The sequence below is a fragment of the Aotus nancymaae genome, unplaced genomic scaffold (assembly GCF_030222135.1).
Source record: "Aotus nancymaae isolate 86718 unplaced genomic scaffold, 86718_ANA_hifiasm-v0.15.2.pri h1tg000019l, whole genome shotgun sequence".
Lineage (NCBI taxonomy): Eukaryota > Metazoa > Chordata > Mammalia > Primates > Aotidae > Aotus > Aotus nancymaae.
Window position 1 is genome coordinate 60,543,578 of NW_026988431.1, and position 27,156 is coordinate 60,570,733.

The following is a 27,156-nucleotide window of genomic DNA, read 5'->3' on the forward strand; positions in this document are numbered from 1 at the left end:
CTGTATAATATCTCCTCATAACATCATAATGAAAGAACCATCTGTTTCTTATTGGAACCCAGACCAATACCAAGGAGAAATTCCTAGGGAACAAAAATTCCAATGAGGAATTTACCTCTGTCATATCCTTATCACCAAAGATTAGAAAAGATCCCATAACTTTATACAGGATGTCGTAAGAATTTTAATAACTAAGATCCTGTTCTAGTGGATGTCATGTAGATAACTACACAGGAGATGAATTTAAATTTGTCTTCTTTGGCAAGCCCTTAAACCAATAGCGAAAGCATTTAGTTGTGAATTTCTGAGTAGGTCCCAATGCATTTATTTCTTTTGTCCAACCTAGCACAGAGACCCTTTGAGACTTTAATTACATGGCTGTTCAATTCAAATGAAATGTCAGTCTGAGAGAGGACATCTTTCCTGAGGTTTATAGTTTTAGGATTGTCCAAAAGGCCTGTGATCTCTTCTTAGCCGGACAGAAAGAGGGAAAGATAAGTTAAATTTCAAGGGGGTCAGATCATCACACTTTGGACTCATGTCATTTTCAGTGATTTCCTAGATCACTTTAATTTTTTGTGTCATGTACTCCTCAGGGTAATGCTTTTTTGTTTGTTTTGAGATGGAGTTTCACTCTGTCTTCCAGGCTGAAGTACAGTGGCGAAACCTCAGCTCACTGCAACCTCCGCCTCCTGAGGGTCAAGTGATCCTTCTACCTCAGTCTTCTGAGTAGCTGAGATTACAGGTACATGCCACCACACCCGGCTAATTTTTGTGTTTTCAGTAGAGACAGGGTTTCGCCATGTTGGAAGGCTGATCTTGAACTCCTGACCTCAGGTGATCCACCCGCCTCGGCCTCCCAAAGTGCTGGGATTTCAGACGTGAGCCACCACACCCAGCCAGAATAATGTTTTTAAATGCAGAAAAGGAAATCCATGGGGTTACAAAGGAAACCAATTACACTGAAGTGTAAGCTACCAAAATATGTTAATTTGTGATGTGGTAGTTACAGGTGTACATTTAATAGCCAGATCTATGAGTGGATGTAATAACCGCTATGGTGTTGAAGTAGCATAAAACATACATTAGATCTCTGCAGCCACCGTGATGTAACATGAAAAGACCCGATTTCTGTTGACAAAGTCAGTTACCAGCTAGTCCAACTGTGGATTGTTGTCTGCACTCATCATTGAAGGAAATACTAAGTTTAAGTTTTAGGCTAGTGAAATTAAAGTTAGTTTTTCCCATCCAAGTTCATGTGTGTTCTGGATTCTATCCTTGAATCCCTTAGAGGTCTGTGAATTCTAGATTAAGAACCCTTGCCCTAGCTAATCAGATCCACCAGTGTTTCAAATAGGACTATAACATATTCAAAGGCCAATGATACTTAGCATAATTCAATTTTAACATTACTCACATTTCATGTCAAATTTCATAAGTTACATGTGTTAATGTGACGTTTTGTTTTGATAGATTATATCTTACTCCTAAATAAAAAAGTCAAGATTTTTATAGCAACTTCTATTTATTTTATGTATTTATTTTGAGATGGGGGTCTCTTCATTCTGTCACTCGTTCTGGAGTGCAGTGGCACAATCACAACTCACTGCAGCCCTGACCTCCTGGGCTCGAGCAATCCTCCCACCTCAGCCGCCCAAGTAGCTTGGAGTACAATTGCATGCTACCACACCCAGATAATTTCTATCCTTTCATAGAGATGGGGTCTCCCTATGTTGCCCATGTTGGTTTTGAACTCCTGGACTCAAGTGATCCTCTTGCCTTGGCCTCCATGTGAGCTGCCACGTCCAGCCTGAAGCATCTTTTAAATGGGAGAAGCAGAACAGGATCTTACCAACACTAAGATGATCTTCCAGTCATTTGACAAACATTTGTGGAGTGATTACTATGTGCAAAGCATTGTGCAATCACAAAACTCAAAAAGCAGATGTGGTAAGAGAGATGAGTATTCATGCAAACAGTGGCACCCGTGTTGTAGAATGTCAAGAGTATCTCTGATATGCTTATAGGATCACATAAACGAATGCCCAGCCCAGATCAGGAAGGTCAGGAAAGGCATCCAATAGAAGTATCATGAACTAGATCTTGGAGGATGAGTTGGTATTAGCCAGGTAAAGAATAGAGCAGTTCTGGGCCAGTGCAGCAAGATGTGCAAAATAAGACAACAGGGTGAGCATGGCACCTCCTGACACTGAAACTAGTCAAGGTGCATCTAGAAGAGAGATGAGCTTAGAGAGGGACACAGGTGGCAGGTCATTCCCAGAATCCCTTCCTTTAGGAAATTACTCCTTTCCCTTCTGTGGTGCTCCTCATTCCATTCCAGGGTGACTGGCCTCAAGGAAGAGCACCCAGTTCACACCAGGTCAATTGAAGTCTTATTTCCTCAGGGATCTGGAATTCTAAGGATGATGTGGACCTGAAGAAACTGATGGCTATGTTGCCTTCACATGAATGGAGCCTGTCTAGAAATAGAGCCAGCACGAAAAAAAAAAACAGAACCAAGGGATGGATCGGGGAGACAAGGCCTTAATGCCATCTCTGAATTCCTAAATCTAGCCTGTCCTAAAGCCATTCCTGGGCTTTTTAGTTGTATGAGCCAACAGATTCCTTATTTTTTCTTATTTTGAATGAGATTTCTGTCACTGGGAACTGAGAGATGACTGAGTTGCACACAATCAGTATGAACAGTGACACTAAAATACCTTTGGAGGAAATTGACTCGAAGCAGGAAAGTGACACATCCAGATTTGCATCTGAGACTCTACACTGATCACATAGAAAATGGCCTGGCAAGGGGCAAGCTTGGACATTCTCTGGATACTACCAGTATTTCTCAGATTTATATATTCTAACCACAACTCCCCTCTTGTTGTTAAAACAATTTGTTTTCTTATTACAGAAAAATCAGAAACTTAGAAGCAAAAATAACTAGAAAACTCTCAAACCTACTATCCTAGTCCATTTTGTGTGGCTATTACAGAATCAGACTGTAATGTATAAAGAAAAGAAGCTGACCGGGCACAGCGGCTCACACCTTAACCCCAGCACTTTGGGAGGCCGAGGTGGGTGGATCACCTGAGGTCAGGAGTTTGAGACCAGCCTGGCCAACATGGTGAAACCCCGTCTCTACTAAAAATAAAAAAAAAAACTAGCTGGGTGTGGTGGTATGCACTTGTAGTCCCAGCTATTCGGGAGGCTGAGGCAGGAGAATCACTTTAACCCAGGAGGCAGAGGTTGCACTGAGCTGAAATTGTGCCATTGCACTCCAGCCTGGGCAACAGAGTGAGACTCTGTCTCAAGGAGAAGAAAAAAAAAAAGCTTATTTGACTCATGAGTTCGGAGGCTGAGAAGTCACAGAGCGTGGCACTGGGATCTAGTGAGGGCTTTCGTGCTGCACCCCATGGTGGACGGCAGAAGGCAAGAGAAGGTGAGAGCCAGTGAGCAAGAGGGGGCCGAACTGGCTTTTATAACAAGCCCGCTTTCATAATAACATTAATGCATCTGTGAAGGCAGAGCCCTCATAGCCTAATCTCTTAAAGGTCCCACCTCTTAATACCATCACAATGGCAATTAAATTTCAGCATGAGTTTTGAGGCGGACATTCAAACCATAGCACCTACCTCCAGAGACAACTACTGTTAAAATTCATATATTTCCTCCTATAGCTCCTAGGTGTGTAACATGTATGTCTATGTTCACTGAGGTGAGAAGATACTAGATGGGATCATACCATGCATACTTTATACTAAGAGTATTCAGAAATTGATGATCTGGAAAAGGAACATGTTTGTGAAACCAAAGACAACATTTTTTCAGAAGAACAAATCATCGGCCAGCTTATGATTTTAAACTATATTTCTGCTCACCAACTTCAGGCTTCAGAATGTGAAGTCATCCTTAGACTAAATGTGTAGTAAATGCATGTTACGAAGTATTTCACATTCCAGTGTTCTTAATGATCAACATTCAAGGGAATTGGAAGAATTTATGATTACCTTGTCATAGCCTCAAATACATACACCTTTTACAGTTATGGCCTTTGTACTGCAAAGAAAAATATAAAGGGCAGTAACAATTAGTACGCAAGAGTAATTGGTAAATTAGCAAACTGCAAACGAGCAATGACTGCAGAAATGGTCTGTGCTTCCAGAGTCTGCACAGCTCTAAAGAGTGGCTGGATACTGTCCAAAGCACAGTGACTTGCATCTGTTCCTCCTCCCTAGCTGCACATACTCCACAAGGTTTACAAAAGGGAAACCTACTCTTTATAACTTCTTTTCTCATTGTCCTTTAATACAAGAACCATCAGAATTCTCTACTTTTCAATCGCATATGCTGTTTTCTATGTCACCTTCCATCCCACCCCCAACTTAGTCTCCTTCCAAAGGACTGATTGCAAATTTCATCACTTAAAACGCAACATATGCAGGATTCAGATGTCTCGTGCTTCCCTCTGCCTCCATGCAAAGTTTCTTATTAACAGTATTGGTGGGAGCCTGAAATGTTTGTTTTAAAGGTTCCCTCAATGCCAAGCCACAATTATACGTGGATAATGTCCCTATAGAAGGGAACCGGCTCCTGGAAAATGAGCTCGAATGTTCAGCCCCATCGCCACCTCACACACAGGTTGAGAGGGGTGTGGTGATCAGAGAGAGGAATGCCATTTAGACTCCCAGCGCAGGCCATAGACTGCTTCTCTCAGGAGGCAATGGCAGTTCGCTGCACACTCAGATGGCAAGTCATCTGAAGAATCTTAAAACTGGGAGACCTGCTTCACTATCCATTCCTTTCTTCATTCAACCAACAGTTATTCAGCCTCTACTATGTGCTGAACAATGAAAATATATAAACATGAGGAACACATAGTCCCGGCTCAGAATCCGGGGAAGGAGCCAGGAAGCCAGGGGCTGCCTGCAAATGCACACGTTGCCAGAGGAGATCCATCTTCTGCCCTAAAAGCCACAATCTCCGCCATCTGAAGCTTCCAGCCTGCTAGCGTTATGATAAGACATGAAGAGATACACACAAAGAGATATAAACGAAGTGCTGCAGAAAGAGGGAGATGGTGAAGGAGAGATTGTGGAGGCAAAAAGAGGTGAGCGATTAGAAAGCGCTCACCCAACAAGGGAGGGTTTTACAGCTGCCATCGCTCCTTAGTTCCTGCTTCCTTTATCACCAACACAAACGCTTCCCAGAACTGGGAATATTGCCCACCAGGAGTTTACAAATCCAAGTGAAAACTAACCACTAACTGATAGAATAGAAAGGGAAGGAACAGGCCGGGTTCGCTGGCTCACACCTGTAATCCCAGCACTTTGGGAGGCCGAGGTGAGCCGATCAACTGCGGTCAGGAGTTCCAGACTAGCCTGACTAACATGGTGAAACCCCGTCTCTACAAAAAATACAAAAAATTAGCCGGGCATGGTGGCGGGTGCCTGCAAGCCCAGCTATTTGGGAGGCTGAGGCAGGAGAATCACTTGGACCTGAGAGGTGGAGGTTGCAGTGAGCCAAGATCTCAGCCACTGCAATCCATCCTGGGCAATGGAGCTAGCGACTCCATCTCAGAAAAAAAAAAAGAAAGGAACAAAAGAATAACTCCTTGGGCCTCTGCTCTAGAGGCTTCCAGCACAGAGCCATAATATGTGAGGCAATATCAAATAAGCTTTTCCATTTATCACTAAAATACCTTGTGTTTAACCATAGCTAAAGTGAAACCTGCTTAAAATAAAATCCATCAGGATGCTCATTTGTTCCCCTGCCCCCACTTGCCATATTACAGAGGAAGCGACAGGGCGTTGTTCTGTGCTGCTGAGCAATTTCAGTTCCTTCCCGTTCACTGTCCGTTCTTGATACAACATGTAACTATAAGAGTTTTTAAGAACGGTCAACAAATGTGTTCTGTAAAGCTTAGTCCCTCCTGTAGCGCGATCAAGGCAGCTAGGGGTCATGCGGCGAAAGGGTGGTTTGTTTTAATGTTGCGTGCAGCCAACTTCCCGTTGCCTTTCAATGTTCTGCGCTAGTAGCGCATAATCGGATAACCAGTAACAAATGCACATGGTGCTGATTTCGTTTCATTAAAACATTTACAGAAGTTCAAAGTTAAGCATGTGAAACCCCTGATCGATTTTTGTTTTTCACTACAATCTTCATGGCATCACATGTGTGCAGCTAATTTTTAAAAAATAAAATGTAATATACCTAAAGAAAAGTGCACAAATCCTAAGTATATGGTTCAATGAATTATCACAAAGTGATACATGTAACCGTTGGTACAGGTATCTGATGGATACCCGTGTAACCATTAGACCAAGCAGCGGAGTGTCAGTGCCTAGAACCGCCCCCCACCCACCCGGACCCGGGGGCCCTCTCAGCCACCTGACTCCTCGCCTCCCCACGCCTCACCACGATGTCCACTTCTAACACCGTGGGTCCGTTTTGCCTGTGATTGAACTTCACGTAAACGGAATCATGTTACGGAGTCTTTTGTGTTTGACTTTCCACGTTGTGAGACCCATATTGTATAGAGGAGCAGTCCCTTCATGATCCTTCTACAGATTATTAATCACCTCCCAGATCGGAGAATCACCCACGGCTGATGATTATGAGGTTTCCCACGGACTGGGACTCCAGGTACACCTCGACTTTTCTTCTTCTCCGCATTCTAACACTGATGAACAGAGCCTCCGTTGTCTGCTGAGGGCATGCTCCTGGTTAGAAGAATCATTTCCAGAGAATTCTTCTAACCGTTGTAGCTTAAGCCCTACTGAGAAGGTTGCTGTTCCCTCCACTGTGAATCCGCTAGTGAAATGCCAGCACCTCGGGTGAATGCCGTGGGGAAAACAGTCCCAGTCAGGAAGCAGCTCATGTAATTCAAGGACGTGATCTGAATAAGATGGTAAGAGAGATACAAATTGCTTTGGGTATTTTAAAGTCAGAGGAAATCGCTTCATTCAAGGGATTAGAAATGGGCCTTGAGGCCGGGCGCGGTGGCTCACGCCTGTAATCCCAGCACTTTGGGAGGCTGAGGTGGGCGGATCACAAGGTCAAGAGATCGAGACCATCCTGGCCATGATGAAACCCCATCTCTACTAAAAATACAAAAATTAGCCGGGTGTGGTGGCGCGCGCCTGTGGTCCCAGGTACTCGGGAGGCTGAGGCGGAAGAATTGTTTGAACCCAGGAGGCGGAGGTTGCAGTGAGCCATGATTGCGCCACTGCACTCCAGCCTGGTGACAGAGCGAGACTCTGTCTCAAAAAAAGAAATGGGCCTTGAGGGCCAGTGGGACCGGCAGGGTCATCTGTGGACGCACGCCAGGCCACATCCTGCATAAAAACCAACAAGCAAGCCAGAAGAGACAATGGGCATTTTGTGGGAAATACGAAGTCCTGGGTGCTTAATCATAGGGAATATTGGGGGTTGAGTCTGGAAACCCAGGTAAGGGTCATATTGTGGGAGACCTTAAACGTCAAGGCGAGGAAGAAATTCACTCCAGGGGCTTCTTTCACTGGTCTGCCCTGCTGACCTCCCTTTCCAACAACTAACTTTTGTCCACCTTGCTTCTCTCTTAGGCGCCTTTCTCTCTCCCTTCGCTCCTTGTTTTTTTAAGAATTCTTATTTTCCACTTCAATTTAACCCACTGCAAGCTGGTTCCTCTACCCAACTTCTGAAATGACTCCTGCTGACATCTCTGTACATCTCAGAGTTCTTGGTTGCAAAGAACTGAACCGGCTCTGCTAGAGGAACCAGAAATGCGACTTTCTAGGGAAGGGTGCCAAATGGCTACCAAGATCGAAAGGAAGTCTGGAAAAGCAAGCTTGGAAAACAGGAAGGAATCAAGAAATATCCGGCAGCCCAGGACCAGCCACCGGCGCGGGCTACTCAGGTCTTCACCACTGTCGCATTCTCTCGCTGCACCTCTGCCTTGACCGATCTGACTGCCCCGACTCTGCATCACTCAAGAGTCAAAGTCCTCAGTGGGAACATCCTTCTGGCTAAGCTTGGATCGGGGGTCTGGCTTCTCACTCAGAAAAAAGAAATACTTACCCTCACCTCTCAGATTCTTAATGAGAAACAGAGTTCCCCAAATAGTAAAATATTTGAATGAGTACGAACCACCCAACTGCTGAGCCGAATAACCTCTTGTCAGCCTTCATCCCACTTTATCTCCTCATCACTCCTCACCGTCAACATCCAAGCCTTCACCTCTCGGCTTCTTAAAATTCTCTCTTCCAAGCTGGGTGCAGTGGATCCCGCCTGTAATCCCAACACTTTGAGAGGCTGAGGCAAGAGGACATAGTGAGACCCCCATGTCTGCCAAAAATAATTTGAAAATTAGCCTGGCATGGTGGCATACTCCTGGAGTCTCAGCTACTTTGGGAGGCTGAAGCAGAGGATAGCTTGAGCTCAGGTCAAGGCTGCAGTGAGCCATGATCCCACCACTGCACTCCAGTCTGAGTGACAAAGGGAGACCCTGTCTCTAAAGAATAAAATTCTTTCTTCCTCCAGCATCCAGGACACGACTTTTTTCCTGTCTCCGGCCACTCCTTCTCCTCTATTTGCTCCTGAAACATTGAGCCTCCAAAACTCCTCCCTTGGTCCATGCTCATTTGATGCCTTCCCTCGGTTAGTTACATTCATTTCTTTGGCTTCAAATGTGACCCTCAATCTTTTGCTCTAGCCTTGACTTTCACTATGAGTCTCAGTCCCATGGGCACCTAAATGTCAACATGTCCAAATGGAAATTTAATCTCCATCCCTACAGGGCTGCCCCCCTTTCTGACCTCAAGTCACAGCTGACCCGACTAGAAACTCAGTCATCCTGAGTCCCCACGTATGTTAGTCACTAAATTCTCTTCACTCTATCTCAGAATTATCCTTTACTTATTAAAGTATGTTGAAAAGTCTCTTGACTCTACCATTTTGCTTCCCAATTAGCTTAGACCTTTCTGATCTCAGACTGACAGTGAGTAAGAGGGACTGAGGTGGGGTGGGCGGGGGGATAACTGAGAAGATAAAGATGTAAAGGCAGGCGGTAGAGAGGGAGAGGACAGAGTTTAGGGGGATCCTAGGTTTCTGGTCCTCGCAACTAGCTACCAGTGAGACTTTAGAAGAGCGTTTAGTTTGGTAGTTCCGTTTTGAACATGTTATGTTGAAATGGGACAATGAGATGGAAATGTCCAGCAGGCCACTGATATATATAATAACGTGAAGGTGGGGAGAAGAACAGAATGCAGCCTCCAGTTTTGGAGTCATCAGATCAATCATCAGATGGTGGATAAAATCATGAAAATGGTTGATACTAACAAGAGGACCAAATAGAGAGGGAAGACTCTTGAGTCAAGGTTGGATCACGGCGACATCATCATTTCAGAGCAGACGAGCTGGAGGAGCCCATCGGGAGGCTAAAGGAAAAACTCCAAGAGATAAAAGCTAAACAGGGAAAGCAGCAACACCAGCCAATGGAGAAAGAGTCAGGGATGAAGCTCCTAACGGTAAAGTCAAGTGCAGCAGGGATTGCACTGGGCTTTGCAAATGGAGGTCAGTATAGCGTTTGCAAGAGCAGTTTCATCAGAGGCTGGGGAAGAGCCAGAGAGCAGCAAGGTCAACAGTGAATGAACAGGAAGTGTGAGCTGTGAGTGCAATCTTTCAGAATGCCCGGCTGAGAAGGGAAAGCGTAACAGCAGAAGTAATGAACTAACTAGGCGGACAGCAGGATTAAAAGAGCCCCTTTCCTCAAGGATAGGAAAGACTTGAACTTGTTCACAGCTAGACTGACAGCCTGAATGCACACAGGAAAGAGAAGCTTGGGAGAGAAACTGAGGACACATGGAAGAAATGACTGTGTTTGACTGATGGAACTGAGGCCACCTGAGAAAATCAAGAGTCCTGTGTGAGAACGCACCAGCATCTGCATTTCAGAGATCTTCAAGAGCTTCTTCCTTTTCTATTTTAAAAGTTAATGTTTTTTATTATACTCACATGATTCAAAAATAAGAAATTATAAAAGGTGAAACATTTCTTCTTACCCTCCACCTTCCCAGTTTCCCCTCTCGCTTCACCCCCTTCCAGAGTTTTTTGTTTGTTTCTTTTTTGTGGTTTTTTTGAGACGGAGTCTCACTCTGTCACCGAGGCTGGAGTGCAATGGTGCAATCTCGGCTCACTGCAACCTTTACCTCCTGGGTTCAAGTGATTCTCATGCCTCAGCCTCCCTAGTAGCTGGAATTACAGGTGCCCACCACCATGCCTGGCTAACTTTTTTATTTTTAGTAGAGAAGGGGTTTTGCCATGTTGGCCAGGCTGGTCTCAAACTCCTGACCTCAGATGATCCGCCCACCCTGGCGACCCAAAGTGCTGAGATTACAGGCATGAGCCACTGTGTCCAGCGTTTCTTTATGCACATATATTAAAGTATCAATATAGGTTCTTATTTTTACTCCCTCCCTTTCCCACTCCTCCTTTTTTAATCCAAAGACATATATTATATCCCCTTTTGGTAATTTACTTTTTGTCACTTTACGGCATGTCTTGGAGAATCTTCCCACATCGTTACATGGAGAGCTACATGCTTACGAGCATTTTTCTAATGCTGGGGTCATAAACGCCTGAAGTTTATTATATATGTCTTCTTTTTTTTTCCCCCTGAAACAGAGTCTTGCTCTGTCACCAGGCTGGAGCGCAGTGGTGCCGTCTCAGCTCGCTGCAATCTCGGTCTCCCAGGTTCAAGTGATCCTTCCGCCTCAGCCTCCCGAATAGCTGGGACTACAGACACACGCCACCACGCCCGGCTAATTTTTGTATTTTTAGTAGAGACGGGGGTTTCACCATGTTGGCCAGGATGGTCTCGATCTCTTGACCTCACGATCCTCCCACCTCGACCTCCCAAAGTGCTGGGATTACAGGCGTGAGCCACCGCGCCCGGCTGTATACGTCTTCTCATTTTACCTGCTTGAACTGAGTGCTATTTAACACCACAGTATTCAGGCATTTATGTATTTACTCATTTATTTGAGACAGGGTCTTGTTCTGTCGCCCAGACTGGCACACAGTGGCGCCGTCATGGATCACTGCAGCCTCGACCTCCCAGGCTCAAGTGAGCCCCCCACCTCAGGCACCTGAGTAGCTGGGACTACAGGCACACAACACCATGCCCAGCTAATTTTGTTTATTTTTTGTAGAGACAGGGTCTCACTGTGTTGCCCAGGCTTGAACTCCTGGCTTCAAGAGATCCTCCCACCTCAGCCTCCCAAAATGCTTAGATCATAGGGATAAGCCACCAAGCCAGGGCTGGGCAATCCATTTTTTGAGTGCAGCAGGTTTGACAATAATTGTTTGGAAATATCGACCAGTTCATGTCTTGTCTGTATTTCAGATTAGCTATAAGAATAACAAAGATGTAAACAAACATCCAGGTTAATCACTCCACGTGAGAAGGCAGGTGCTGTCACATCTCAGGACAAATGCCCTGTTTGGGGGTAGAATGGAGAAACTGGAAAGCGATCTGTGTTTGGGTTAACAGCAGGAAATCAGCGGAACTTCAAAGCTGGTAATAATCAGAAGCTTGGAAACTTGGGGGACTGTTTTCAAGATGGAACAGCAGATTCAGGTTCAGGCAACAGGAAAATGTCACTATCAGCTAAAAGCAACTGCAGAAGTACAGTGGTGCGATCATGGCTCACTGCAGCCTCAACCTCCAAGGCTCAAGCAGTCCTCCCACCTCAGCCTCCTGAGAGGCTGGAACCACAGGTGCGCACCATCACACCTGGCTAATTTATTTTTTTGAGATGGAGTCTCTGTTGTCTAAGCTGGAGTGCAGTGGCACGATCTAGGCTCACTGGAACCTCCACCTCCCGGGTTCAAGCTATTCTCCTGCCTCAGCCTCCCACGTAGCTGGAATTGCAGGCGTGCACCACCATGCCTGACTAATTTTTGTATTTTTAGTAGAGACAGGGTTTCACCATGTTGGCCAGGCTGGTTTCAAATTCCTGACCTCAGGTGATCAGCCCACCTCAGCCTCCCAAAGTGCTGGGATTACATGAGTTAGCCACCGCTCCCGGACACACCTGGCTAATTTTTAAAATTTTTTTTGTGGAGAGGATGTCTCCCTATGTTGCCCAGGTTGGTCTTAAACTCCTGGGTTCAAGCAGTCCTCCCACCTTTGCCTCACAAAGTGATAGGATTACAGGAATGAGCCACCGCGCCTGGCCACAGTTTCTTAACAGATGGAAAAATGGATCCACACACACAAAAAAAGAACATCAAAAATGGCATGAGGGCAGGCACAGTGGCTCACACCTGTAATCCCAGCACTCTGGGAGGCTGAGGTGACCTCGGAGTCTCAGAGTGTTGGGATTACAGGTGTGAGCCACCATGGTTCGGTCTCAAACCTCAGGAGTTCGAGACCAGCCTGGCCAACATGGCGAAACCCTGTCTCTACCAAAAATACAAAAAATTAGCTGGGTGTGGTGGTATGTGCCTGTAATACCAGCTACTCAGGAGGCTGAGGCAGGAGGATTGCTTGAACCAGGGAGGCAGAGGTTGCAGCGAGCTGAGATCACGCCATTGCACTCCAGCCTGGGTAACAAAACAAGACTCTATCTCAAAAAACAAACAAACAAACAAAAAAAACATGGCATCAATTTTCAACTTGCAGTAGGGCTTTCCCGGTTTTCCTTTCCAGAATCTCTTTAAGGTCAAAACGTTTTTGTAATAACGCTGATGTTGTCGCCTTTTCACTCTCACTCTCACAAGCACAGGTGGGGCTTCCCAGTGTGATGTGAGAACAGATTGAACGCAGAGGCAGACATGAGAATCTCGCTTTCTCCGTTCATCCAGATATTCAACAGACTTGTTAAAAATGTACAACAGTGCCACTCGTCTCACAAAAATGTTTCTGAAGAACAGTTATCGTTCATAGACATTATTTTAATAACATGTTAATGTGTCATCTCTTATTGTTGTTTTAAAATTCATATTATTAAAAATGTGTTTTAATATTTCTTTCTTTTCTTTTGAGACTAGGTCTCGCTCTGTTGCCCAGGCTGGAGTACAGTGCGTGATCATAGTTCACTCGGACCTCGAACTCCAGGGCTCAAGGGATTCCCCCGTCTCAACCTCCTGAGGAGTGGGGACCGCAGGTGTGTGCCACCACGCTCAGCTAATTTAATTTTTTCATAGAGACAGGGTCTTGCTATGTTACCCAGGCTGGTCTCAAACAATCCTCCCACCTCAGCTTCCCAGAGCTCTGGAATTACAGGGTGAGCCACTGTACCTGGCCTGTTTTAATTTCTAATGCAGCAAATAATCCACACCGACACGACTCTCTGGCATTCTCAATAATGTTTAATAGCAGTTAAAAGGTCCTGAGACCAAAAGGTGTGAGGGCTGCTGTTCTAGAGCGGCCGAGTATCGGAAGTTCTTTCACAGAGCTGACTGCAAATAGGGAAGATCTGATGACCGTAGAACCAGGTGGGGAAAATGCAGCTGACAGAAGGGCTTTAGAAATGGAGGCAGAGCAGGATCAGAAAATCTGAGCTGGCGATTAGTACAGAAGGGAGGAGGGACTAATCTTTGATGGTCTCTGGGGTGAGATGATTAACCTGCTCACCGTGAACTCGTGCCTGACAAACATAATTGCCCGGCAACCTCAGCTGTTGGTTGTTTGAGACACAGATATGATTGTAGATGATGGCTGCATTTAATAATAATACCACTTACACTGCATCTGGCACGTGCGGACACTGTACAAATCCCTTGTGTCATCATTATTCGTAGTTGTCTTCCGTATTCATTTCACTAATAAAGAAATTGCAAACTCATAGTAAAGAGTGTGGGGCTTTGGCTTTAGGCAGCCCGGGATGAAATGCTGCGTAATGCTGCCTTCACCTGCGGTGTGAGACCGTCACCATTTCAAGCCCGCCCTGCTGAAGGGAGCACCGGTGTCCTCGCTAAACACCTCATGACTTTGGCTCTCACAGCGTGGTTTCCTTTGCCACTTCCCACCATTCAAGCCTGATTCTCCAGCTTTTCCAGTAAGTCTTGGGGCCACTCAAAGTCTTAGAATAAATTCATGTTCTTTTTACAGCAATGAACGAGGGCTCCAATTTCTCCATGTCCTCGTGAACACTTGCTATTAACCATCTTTTTAAAATTATAGTCACGCACTGCATAATGACGTTTTGGTCAGTGGTGGAACTCACATACGATGGTGGTCCCATAAGATTATAATGGAGCTGAGAATTTCCTATGGGCTAGTGATGTCATAGCCATCGTAATGTGGTAGTGTAATGCATTACTCACGTGTTTGTGGGATGCTGGTGTAAAGAAACCTACCGTGCTCCCAGCTGTATAAAAGTGTGACACAGGCCAGGCACCGTGGCTCATGCCTGTAATCCCAGCACCTTGGGAGGTCGAGGTGGGCGGATCATCTGAGGTCAGGAGTTTGAGACTACCCTGGCCAACATGGTGAAACCCCATCTCTACTAAAACTACAAAAATTAGCCAGGAGTGGTGGTGGGCGCCTGTAATCCCAGTTACTCGGGAGACTGAGTCAGGCAGAATTGCTTGAACCCGGGAGACGGAGGTTGCAGTGAGCCGTGATAGGTCCACTGCACTCTAGCCTGGCCGACAGAGCGAGACTGCGTCTCAAAAAAATAAAAGTGTAATACATACAGTTATGTATAGTACGTAATACTTGATAATAAATTACCATGCTTCTGGTTTATGTATTTGCTATCCTATACTTAGTATCATTGTTTTACACTGTACCCTTGCTACTTACATGTATTTTTTCTAACTGTAGAACAGCCTCAGGCAGGTCCTGCGGGGGGCATTCTGGAAGAAGGCATTCTTATCACGGGAGGCGACAGCTCCATGCGTGTTTTTGCCCCTCTAAGTTTGCAGAGGTAAGGGGAGGACACGCCTTGACCCAGTGGCCCCCTGCTGCTGGGGAGACAGGGACCTCCTAGGACAGGGGCTGGGTCCTCAAGACGTGGCAGGAGTAAGGGGGTCACACTAAGCCCCCAACGGCTCCGGCACTGCGACCCCTGGGGCGTTCCTCTGCGACTCTCAGCCCAGCCCCTCCCGGCCGGCCGGGGGCGGCAGTCTCCGTGATATTTCCCGGTCCCGCCGGCAGGCGGCGCCCTCCAGCCCCTGTTTCGTCCGGCCGGACGGGGCGCGCGCGCTCAAAGGTTGCCGGGCTCCGACGTCCGCATTTCCTGGTCGGGAGCCCGCTGAGCCACAGCGGGGTCGCCGCGGGGTCCCCAGGCGGTGCTTCCCGGCCCCTCCGGGAGCGCGCGGGGCGGGGCGTGGCGGGGCCAGGTGGGCGTGCTGGGCCCTCGCCCCTCCCTCGGGCAGTCACCTGGGCAGCGGCGCTGCAGGTGCCGGGGCCTCGACCTTGCGCAGCCGGCGGCCATCGATCCTCAGGTGAGTGCGGGCGCGGGTGGAGGGCGCCCGGCGTCCCCGGCCGCTCGCGACCTGCCCGGCGGGGCGCGTCTGGGAGGGAAGGAGTTTCCCTTGCAGGAACTCGGGGGCTGGGATCCTCCCTACTAAAGATCCAGGAGTGGGGCGCGGACGCCAGAGCCTGCCCGCCTCGGGATGGGGGTTACCCCGGAGCCTTAGGAGCTGGGGTCCGTCGTGGGTTTGAGGGCAGGGGTCCGGGGAATGGGCGTGTCCCGCACCCGGACATTTGGGGGTTACCCCGGGGCCTTAGGAGCTGGGGTCCGGGGAATGGGCGTGTCCCGCACCCGGACATTTGGGGGTTACCCTGGACATTCGCCACCCTCTCTCCAGGGGAGACGGTTTTTAAACATGACACACCCAGCGAGGTTATGGAAATGAGTGTCTGCAGCCTCGCTCTTCCTGGCGCCCATAGGTGAACATCACACACACTCGCGCGCGCGTGCACTCATTGGGGCCGACTTTGCATCCCCGCGCCTGGCCTCCGGCGCGCGCGCCTGGCGCTGGGATTAAGCCCCGGGCTTTGCTGCGCTGTGTGTTTTCCGAGGTCGTGGCGTCCCGGCAGGTTCCTGGACGAGCACCCTGGCTGGCTCAAATTCCCTCTAGATTACCTGCGACCGCCCCGGGAACCCGGCAGCTGAAGCCGCTTTTCCCACCGCACAGGTGGCCTCGAGGCGGTGGCAGGGCCGGCCCCTGCAGTCCGGAGCCGAGCGCACGAACCCGGCCTCCGGAGGAAGGTTCAGCCGGGAGAAACCGCCCCGGCTTCGCGCTACACTTGCGCAAAACGATTCTGGTAAGGGGAAGCGTTGCTTAAATCCCAGAGATAACCCCCGCCGCGAAGCGTTGCCAAAGACACGCGAACGAGTGTTTAGCTCTCAGGATTGTTATCGCTTCGAGTGAAATGGTTTGGTGTGTGTGAATATAAACATGTATGTATACATTTGACAAGCTCTTAGACCGGCAGTTATTTGTGGTATCTCCAGAGTAGAGTTATTATAGCTATTTGGGAATGGTCAGCGGGGATCAGCCTGGCTGCTGTTGGAATTAGAGGGAGGAGGACCTGTGTGCAGTTTCAGAACAATGGTAATGCAAGGTGTGGACCTTGGCTGGATCCTGATTTGATGAAAGAATGTATTTTAAAACGGAGACGATGGCCGAGTGCGGTGGCTCACGCCTGTAATCCCAGCACTTTGGGAGGTCGAGGCGGGTGTTCAGGAGGTGGAGGGCAGGAGTTCGAGACCAGCCTGACCAACATGGTGAAACCCATCTGTACTAAAGATACAGAAATTAGCCGGGTGTGGTGGCAAAGGCCCGTAATCCCAGCTACTTGGGGAGGCTGAGGTAAGAGAATCGCTTGAACCCGGGAGGCAGAGGTTGCAATGAGCCGAGATCCGGCCACTGCACTCCAACCTGGGAGAGAGAGTGAGACTCCATCTCAAAATAAGTAAATGAGTAAAGGAAATTACTGATTATTTGATGGTATCAAGGATATTATAATAGTTTTGTTTAGTTACTTTTGGTAATGGTTCATGATTAAGGTTTTAAAAACCCCTACAGAGACACGGACTGAAGTTGAAATACAGCTTTGGGATTTGCTTCAGAATATTCAGTTTTAGATGCTAACAGAGAAGTGAGGGGAACAAGAGGAGGGGAGCTTGTCCGTGGATTGTTAATAGTTGAAGCAGGAGAGAACATGTGGACACAGGGAGGGGAACATCACACCCTGGGGCCTGTCAGAAACGGGGGGCAAAGGGGAGGGAGAGCATTAGCACAAATACCTAATGCATGCGGGGCTTAAAACCTCGATGACGGGTGGATGTGCAGCAAACCACCGTGGGACACGGACACCCATGTAACAAACCTGCGCGTTGTGCACTCGTATCCCAGAACTTAAAGTAAAATAAAAATAGTTGAAGCTGGATGATGGGTATGGAAGTCCTTACACTATTGTTTCAGTATTTGTGTGTGTTTGGCATTTTCCTTTAAACGGAACACCACCACCTGTGGAGGTTTGTTGATACGGTAGGTTTGGCGCTGCAGCTGAGTCTAGATGCGAGCTCTTCCGCAGACCCTCGTTCTCTGTCAGTTGGGTGTCAAGCCTGCTTCTCCAGACTCAGTCATAAAAAGTTTTTCTCTCTCTACTGGAGGTGCCGATTTATTTTGCTCAGAAGGCAGAGGATGTTTGCTGAATGTGACAGAGCTGAGCGGATCAAGTTGATGCAGGTGGAAGCTAGGTCAGCTTTTTTTGTACAAAGGGCATTAGCCAGCCTGGTGGTTGATTGCCTCCACTCGGGTGGATTGTATAAAACGTGTTAGCAGTTTTTCCTAATTACCTAAATCCTTTCCAAGTTACGCTCATCAAAAAATAGAGTTGAGAGTAGTGAGCACGTGTGTCCGTATACACGTAGAGTTTATGTACACTTCCGGAAGAGCTGACGTGGTCAGAGCAAAGCGCAGGATGAGTGCGGAGCTGCCTGCTGCTTGAGAGAGATCTTCCCACAGTTGTGTTCCCTTTTTCATCTTTACCTCGTTTGCTTCAGGGATCATGACATGTAAATATTTAGCAAAGAACTGACTCCTGAAAGTTCTGCATGGTGTTAACGCCTTTCTCAAGAACCGTGTCTGACAGAGGGTAAGGAAGGAGTAATAGCTGTATCTTCCTCAGGCTTGCTCATTTTTTCCCTCCAGATTTAGCCTATAATTTCTACTCATTCTGTCCTGCTTGATCAGTAATTTGGAAAGGCGGCGATTCTGAGAGGGAGCTATTGAAGTTAATAGAGGGAGGAAGGGGAGGTATATTCCTGAAAGGTAAATCCAAGTTTTTTAGTAGCTTCAGTATAACTGAATTTAATGCCTTTTGATTTAAATATAAAACAAGCCAAATAGATGAAAGCTGTGACGGTTAAAAGTTGCAGTGTTAGTGAACCTCCTCAGCCTTGATTCCTGTTTTAAGACCTGAATCTTAAAACATCTTTACATCCTTTAGATTCACTAATCTAAATGCTGAAGCGTGTCCTAATTTCACTGCTGTGATGGGAAAATAATGAGACAAGCAGCAGAAACCCCCTTATATCGTGGGGAAGTACGGCGGTGGATTCATTGTGGTACTGAAACGAAGTGGGACTGTTTGCTCCGTGGCTCTGTTTTCTCGGCATGAACAAAAAGTATGCAACTGTTATGTAACCGTATTTCGTACCTCAGTTTCCTCTCTGGGCCCCTAAAACAGGAGCATGGAAGGAGAAAAACTTGCCAGGCCCTTTAGTGACCAACAGTGACCTCACTGTACTCTCCTCTGTAGGAGGGTGGTAGATTCGGACTCTGGAGAGTTGATTGCTAATAGCCATTTTAAGGACTCACCACAGATGTGGCACCATTCCGCCCTGCGTCACATTGTTAAGGGTGTAAACACATTAGAAGAGCTAATCGTTCCTTTGCTGGGCTAGAAATGATAGGAAAGGGTGTTGGCAATCAATACGACGGTTATTCTTCCAGATTCGTGAGCACTTTGCTTTCATCTGCGTCACCTCATCCCATCCTGTGAGGCGGAGAGTGGGGAGCGAGGAGAATTTTGTTTTTTAATAGATGGAAGCACTGAAACATAAGGAAGTCAGCCTGGGCAACATAGTGAGACCTTGACTCCAGAAAAAATAAAAATAAATAAAAATAATTAGCTGGGTATGGTGGCACATGCCTGTAGTCTCAACTTCTCAGAGGTTGAGGTGGGAGGATCACTTGAGCCTGGGAGGTCAAGGCTGCAATGAGCCGTGATCACACCATTGTACTCCAGCCTGGGTGACAGAGCAAGATACTGCCTCAAAAAAAAAAAAAAAAAGAAAAGAAAAAGAAATCTAAAGATTGCTTTAAATCACTTCTTTAGGGAGATAGGGAAGGAAATGTATCATTTATCAAGAGTGCATTGGCCAAAAAAAAGTTCATGGGCTGGGTGTGGTGGCTCGGATCTGTAATCCCAGCACTTTGGGAGGCTGAGAGGAGGGAGGTTTGCTTGAGGCCAAGAGTTTAAGACCAGCCTGGGCAACACAGCGAGACTCCCCCATCTCTACAAAAAGAAAATACTACTAATAAAATTGGCCAGTGGGGTGGATTGGCTTGAGCGAAGCAGTTCCAGGCTGCAGGGAGCTATGATTGCACCATTGCGCTCCAGCCTGGACAACAGGGCAAGACTCTGTCTCTTAAAAAAAAAGATTTCATGGTAGTCTTCACAAACATTTTTGTTTTTGGTTTTGTTTTGTTTTGAGACAGTTTTTTGCTCTGTTGCTTAGGCTGGAGTGCAGTGGTGTGATCTCGGCTCACTGCAACCTTTGCCTCCTGGGTTCAATCGCTTCTCCTGCCTCAGCCTCCCCAGTAGCTGGGATTACAGATACCTGCTACCATGCCTGGCTAATTTTTGTATTTTTAGTACAGACGAGGTTTCACCATGTTGGCCAGGCTGGTCTCCCCCTCTTGACCTCAGGGGATCTCACCTACCCTGGCCTCCCGAAGTGCTGGGATTACAGGTGTGAGCCACCGTGCCCAGCCCACACAGGTTTTTTAATTCTGACAGATATCTCTAGGGTTGGGTATTATCAGCTCGTTTTGCAGATGGAAGTTGTAGTCTTTGCGTGAGGTCTTACAGCTAGTAAAAATAGAGCTAAGATTCAAACTCGGCTCTGTCAGATTTGACGGTCTGCGTTATTTCTGGTAATTTCACACTCTCTTTAGCAGGAAGCAGAGCAACGTGCCCGATAGTTGCGTAGTCTAGGCAGACCGTCTCCTTACCACACCCTTCTGTCCTGGTGACAGACAGGGCAGGGGTCACACCCGACCAACAGATGTTGTCGGACCAGCATAGAGTTTAAAACATTGAGTCAGCGTTGAAAATTGGGAAATTTCGAATATTCTACCCTGACGATTCCCAAAGGCAGAACCAGAGCAGCTGCCTCTGCAGGGAAGGGTGGTACATTCCCGTCCCCTCAACCCCCAGCAGTCCCTAAAGTAGTCCCAGCCCTGAGACTGCAGTGTCTTTTTTTTTTTAAGGTAAGAGGCTCAGTCTCCTGTCAGACCAATACAAGCCGCATCGTCAGTGTTCTCCCACGTGGCCTGTTTTTCTCACTTACCCGGACGGGAGAGTTGGCCACCCGCTGCAGTTTGCCAGGGATGGAGTAGGTGTGGGCAGTCCTCACGAGGGAAAAGGGGTGCCCCCAGACTCCCACCATTAGGTCTTTGTGATTAGGCAGGGGGGGCTCGTGCACCTCGGGTTTTCCAGGGTGTCCTGCAGGGATGGGGCACCAAGAAGCCCTTGAACCCCTCTCCTTTAAGCACCCTGACTCTGGGACCTGTGTGGATCCTGAGGTTGTGCGTCAGCCTTCGGTAGCTGCTCTGAGCTGGACCCCAGCCGCTCTGAGGGGTTCCTACGACTTGCGAAGGGCCCCTCTCCCCTGTCCTTCTCTGCCCACCACTCTCCGGCTGATGACAAGTTAACTCCTTCCCCCTCCCCCCACAGAAAGCTCTGCAGGGATGAAGAGCTGAGGCGCCTGCATAGTCCAGCCTTCAAGGGGTTTCTGTGAGGCAATTCCCAGGGTGGCTTAATTTCCTTGCCTTGAAACTTTCAGTTAAGGGTCATGGGACAGATGGTCTCCCTCTGTCAATAGCTGGAGTTTCATGACAGTTGAAGTTTCTCTTTAGATCTCTCTTTCCTTCCCGTGAGTTCTGCATTCTTCCCCTGTGTGTGTGCTGTGTAGGAGAATGAGAAGAGCAAACGCCACAGACGTGAGCCTTGTGGAGTGGTTTTGAGGACACGTCAGGTGCTGTTGTGGGCCTTTGTCACCCGAGTGGTCAGTCTAGGTGTGTATGTGAAGGGACAGCACGTAAACAAGGGCTCCGAGTGAAACACCTGGTTTTGGCCAAAGGAAGTGAGTTCAGAGGCCGACACGTTTATTTTTGTGAATGCCGGACTAGCTCCTTGATGGGATCCCTTCTGGAGAATTCTGGAAGTCAGGTTTGTGGGTGTGTGTTCTCTCGGGTGATGATTAACCCCTTGTCAAGGAAGAGTGAGTTGATTGATTATTAGCCAGAGCAAACAGGGTGAGGCAGGGCAGGGCAGTCTTGAGTGTAGACTCAGCTGGATCACGGGGTTTCATTTCTGGTTATTCCACCATCTGTATGACCTTGACTCTTTTTTTTTTTTTTTTTGAGACGGGGTATCGCTCTGTTGCCCAGGCTGGAGTGCAGTGGCGCAATCTCGGCTTACTGCAACCTCCGCCTCCCTGGTTCAAGCTATTTTCTCCTGCCTCAGCCTCCCAAGTAGCTGGGACTACAGGCATGCTCCACCATGCCCGGCTAATGTTTGTATTTTTAGTAGAGATGGGGTTTCACCATATTGGCCAGGCTGGTCTCAAACTCCTGACCTCGTGATCCGCCCGCCTCAGCCTCCCAAAGTGCTGGGATTACAGACGTGAGCCACCGCGCCCGGCCTTGACTCATTTTTAAAACCTCTTTGTACCTCAGTTTCCTCTGCGCAAGATAGAAGTAATAATAATACACACATCACAGGGCTGTGACAGTTCGACGGCACGTCAGGTGCTTGTGACGGTGCCTGGCATGGAGTGGGATGTCTTGTGAGTTTGCTGCTGTTGTTAGAGGCTTGCTTCCTTTACTTTCACTTTTCCTGGGGAATTTCCCCCACACGATGTTAGAAGAAAGAGCACAGGGAAGAAATGCGTCCCGGCTCTGACCTCTGTTGTTGGAGTGAGCCATGGTCTGCCCATCAGGGTTGCCACGTGGCCTCAGGGAAATGTTCCCCATGACAAATGCTAACAGGGTGTTTGATGCAGCAGCAGCTTTGGAACTGATGAGACCCGGGCCACAGCTTGTGATCTCCGGTGACTGCGGAAAGGAGTTGGAATCCCCTCGCATTCGTGTGGACACAAACTCCACCCCCTCGTGAGAGAGCAGGCTAGTGTTAGCTGGGACACAGGAGTCCCAGCCTCAGCTATGCCACCGCCTGGCAGGGGTTTAAGGCTAGGTCTCCTGGGCAGCCAGTGCCTCTTCTGTCACCTGGGGATAAGCACATCTAATAGGAACGTTTGAGGGGCTAACAGCCTTTTATGAAATCCTGACACAGACACAGCGAAGTACAGTGTCTGACCTGCCCCTTAGTAGTAAAATCACAGAACAGATACATTGAGAGGCTTTTTAACTTGGAAAAGTAAGATACATGCTGTTAACTAATGCTTTTTTTTTTTTTTTTTGAGACGGAGTCTCGCTCTTGTTACCCAGGCTGGAGTGCAATGGCTCGATCTCGGCTCACCGCAACCTCCGCCTCCTGGGTTCAGGCAATTCTCCTGCCTCAGCCTCCTGAGTAGCTGGGATTACAGGCACGCGCCACCGTGCCCAGCTAATATTTTTTTGTATTTTTAGTAGAGACGGGATTTCACCATGTTGACCAGGATGGTCTTGATCTCTTGACCTCGTGATCCACCTGCCTGGGCCTCCCAAAGTGCTGGGATTACAGGCGTGAGCCACCGCGCCCGGCAACTAATGCTTATTTAATATTTTATAGCTCTTAAAGGGGCTGTGTGTGGCTTGATCTTTAAACGAGCAATGCAGGTTTCTGTGTGTTTGTACTTGCTTCCATTCCCTCTGGGCTGCCTGTCAGGAGAGGTACAGAAGTGAACCCAGGTTCAGGCCAGAAATGAGGACACGGAATGCCTTCATTTTACTTCCTCCGAGAGGTAGCATGAGTTCTTATTCTTTATGCCCTTAAGTAATTCTGAGGAGGGAGTAAAAAGGGAGATTGATAGCTAAGGTGTTCCTGGGAAACTGAAAGCATCCATGGTGCCCAGGGAAGCCGAACAGAGGGCCAGTGATCCGCTCCAAGCAGCAGGGCAGAGGTCTCCCCTGCTGACAGCTCCTGCCCCGTCCCCTTCAGCGAGGGGAGCGGGAGGAAGAGAGGCAGTAGGCTTTGGAGTCGCCCTCCTGCCCCAGGTGCAGACCCAAAGCCTCAGAGTCCAGCCTAGCTTCACCTGACCCTTCGCCCTTCCCCTGCGCTTTCAGCCAGGTGTTGCAGTGAGAAGTCTATACCCGCCACACCCTGGCCGCCTTCCCTGCTGGGCCCAAACCTTCTCTCTCCTGCGCAAGCCCCGCAAGGTTTTCTCCTCTTTCCATGGCCTCTGCCACTTTCCGTTGCCGCCCTTGCCTCCTGATCCTGCCTGCCTTCAACTTTACTGTATTCTGGAAGGTTTAAAGGGAAAAGTCTTTTATGACCCACCATCCAAGGATCTGAAAGCATTAACTTAGGATTTGGTATATTTCCTTTTTGTTTTGTTTTTTTATAAATTTAAAAAATTTTAACATTTTATGAACAATTCATTTTATGTTAGAATTTTAACATAGTTGCTATACTTTGATTAAAATTTATCATTGTGACCATATCAAAAAGACACCAGCATGCATATGTTTATCATGGCACAATACACAATTGCAAAGATATGGAATGGACCTAAGTGCCATCAACCAGTGAGTGGGTAAAGACAATGTGATATATATACACACATACACACTGTAGAATACTTTTCTTTTGTAAAAAGAACAAAATAGTATCTTTTGCAGCAACCTGGATGAAACCGAAGGCTATTATTTTTTTCTGGGACAGGGTCTTGCTCAGTCACCTAGGCTGGAGTGCAGTGGCACAATCTTGGCTCACTGTAACCTCCGCCTCTTGGGTTCAAGTGATTCTCCCGCCTCAGCCTCCCGAGTGGCTGGGATTACAGGCACCCACCATCATGCCCGGGTAATTTTTGTGTGTTTTTAGAGACAGGGTTTCACCATGTTGGCCAGGCTGATCTCAAACTCCTGACCTCAGGTGATCCACCCGCCTCAGCCTCCCAAAGTGCTGGGATTACAGGTGTGAATCACCACGCCCGTGAAGGCTATTATTCTAAGTGAAGTAACTCAGGAATTGAAAACCAAATGCCGTATGTTCTCACTTATAAGTAAGTGGAAGCTAAGCTATGGGTACGCAAAGGCCTACAGAGTGATACAATGGACTGTGGAGACTCAGGGGGCAGGATGAGGGGTGAAAAGTGACCCGTCAGGTACCACGTACACCACCTGGATGATGAGTGCCCTAAAATCCTAGAGATGAGGGGTGAAAAGTGACCCGTCAGGTACCATGTCCACCACCTGGGTGATGAGTGCCCTAAAATCCTAGAGATGAGGGGTGAAAAGTGACCCGTCAGGTACCATGTCCACCACCTGGGTGATGAGTGCCCTAAAATCCTAGACTTTACCAATATACAGTTCATCCATGTAACCAAAACCTACTTGTATACCTAAAGATATTGAAATTTAAAAATAAAACTTTAAAATAAAAAATATCATTGTATGCCCCATGTCTTTGTAAACATTATTGTTAATGACTGCGTGCTATTTTAGTCTTTTTAGCCATTCTGTTAAAATGTTAGAGAACTAAGTCGTTGCTCCTCTTTTGATGTTTTACATCATTCCCAGTTGAAGGCACATAAACCCATTTCACATGATGTGAGATGGGTTCCTGTAAGAACAATTACTGAGTCACAGGTTTCACACATTGGAAATTTTTCCTCTTATCATAAAAGCAACAGATTTGCATTGTGGCGGATACAGGACAGTGTAAAAGGTGAACACGTACCTCTGTCCTCACCAACCAGAGACAGTCGCTGTTCGTGCCGCCGGGTTCTTTCTTATTCAGGCTTGTTTCATGTGTGGGCTATGGGCTGGCAGCATGGCATCGCCTGGGAGCTCGTTAGAAACGCAGAATCCCAGGCTCATCCCAGACATATTCAATCGGAATCTGCCTTTTAACAAGACCCATATTCAAGTTTCAGAAGTATTAGTCCTGAAGGCCACAACCTTACCAGTCACGGTAGGCTGGCATTACTTACCTCTGATCTGTGACTATACATACATTTTTCCTATTTCCCCGATATTGGGATGTACCACTGTGTCTACCACTGGTTTGCAACCCCTGTCTCCCTTAATGTCAGACTGAGGACAAGAGCAGGCTCCCCTCAGGAACACCGATTCAGGGGACGGCAGGGTCCCATCTCACCCTCCTGTGAGAAGCCCTGCTACACACAGCTTTATCTCGCTCCTGTCCTTTAACAGAATGTCGTCAGCATTGGTTACTTGGTTTTTCTGTCAAGCTGATCTTCCATGGCTGCAGGTGGTAGTCCCTCTTATGACTGTATCATAATTCATTCAACTCATTCCCTATTGTTAACATTAAGTCGTTTTGATCTTCTGGGGATGGGAGTCCTGTGCGCTATTCTAAGTATGCCGAAGCAAGCTGCTTACGCAGTCATGATTTCCTTATGATAAATTACCAGAGTGCAGGCACTGGGCCAAAAGGCAGGAACGTTTTAAACCCTCCTTAACATGCCCCAGGAGTATAGGAAGTGCCTTGACGTTGTACCCTCCCAGACACTGGGCAGTGTGGGCTGTAGACAGACTCCAAGGAGCAGGGTCATGCCTCATTCACATCACACCTCCAGGCCTGGTGAAGAGCAGCTCTGAGGGGCACTCAAAGGGGACCTGGGGCAGTGGAAAGGCAGTGCTGGAAGGATGGAAGCTGCCTGTGGTGACGGCGCTCCTTTCCTCCTGGCCTGAGCCCTGAGTCACCGTAGATGTCCCTGACCAGGCAACAGCTTTCCTCAGGCTGTGTCCACACGGTGTAGCCTGTCCTCCCAGCACCCATCTTCCTGTGGCTCAAGAGCCAGAGCCGGTTGTGGAGGCCTGAAATGACCACTTGGTCAGTCTGGAGCCGGCTGGACCTGATTGCCACCAAACTTGTTTTTGCTTCACAAGTCTGAGACTGTTCGGTTCTTTGAGATTTACTTCCACTGGCCAGCAGCCCAGGAAACTGATATGAAGTAAACTTTATTCTGAAAGGCAGACTCAGAATACCACTTTTTTTTTTTTAAGACAGAATTTCACTCTTGTTGACCAGGCTGGAGTGCCATGGTGGATTCTTGACTCACTTCATCCTCCACCTCCAAATTTTTATAAAAATACAAAAAATTAGCTAGCTGTGGTGGTGGGCGCCTATAATCCCAGCTACTCAGGAGGCTGAGGCAGGAGAAGAATTATCCTGCTAACCCCGTCTCTACTAAAAATAGAAACAATGAGCATCACACCTGGCTAATTTTTTGTATTTTTAGTAGAGACGGGGTTTCACCATGTTGGCCAGGCTGGTCTCGAACTCCTGACCTCAGGCAATCCACCCGCCTCAGCCTCTTAAAGTGCTGGGATTACAGGCGTGAGCTACCACACCCAGTTGACGATAACATTTTTTAAAATTGAAACGTCAGTGTTATATATGTGATTGAGTCACAATTGGAACTTTGATGCCTGGAATAAATTTTTCACCCTCCATAAGAATTTTTGGAGTAAATAAGTGAATTAATATACAACAAGTTTGATTGTTTCATTATTTACATATATTAAATGTATTTTTGTTTGTATCACGACATAATTAAAACACTTTAAAATGAGTATCAAATCATTCATCAGCCATTTATATTAACTATTTGACATGAACAACAGAAACACACACCTGTACCTCCTGAAAATTCGTGTATTAATTGATGCTGATTTGTCTAGTAGTATATCTTTTGGGGGGCATTTTTAAGTATTTAAACATTTGTTGAG

At 47.5% G+C, this 27,156-nt stretch overlaps 1 protein-coding gene across 5 annotated transcripts in view; it reads left to right on the top strand.

The window, feature by feature from the left end:
• The first annotated feature begins 15,363 nt into the window (after positions 1-15,363).
• GPR160 (G protein-coupled receptor 160) overlaps positions 15,364-27,156 on the top strand; it is a 40,785-nt gene continuing 28,992 nt past the window's right edge. For 2 of the 5 annotated variants that reach the window (XM_064378912.1, XM_064378911.1), the window contains exon 1: positions 17,592-18,103. The gene's annotated coding sequence lies outside the window, so the exon portion shown is untranslated. Of the gene's footprint in view, positions 15,439-16,176; positions 16,265-17,591; positions 18,104-27,156 lie in introns of those variants that run through there. The other 3 variants (XM_012470984.3, XM_012470985.3, XM_012470983.3) reach the window with 3 other exon arrangements.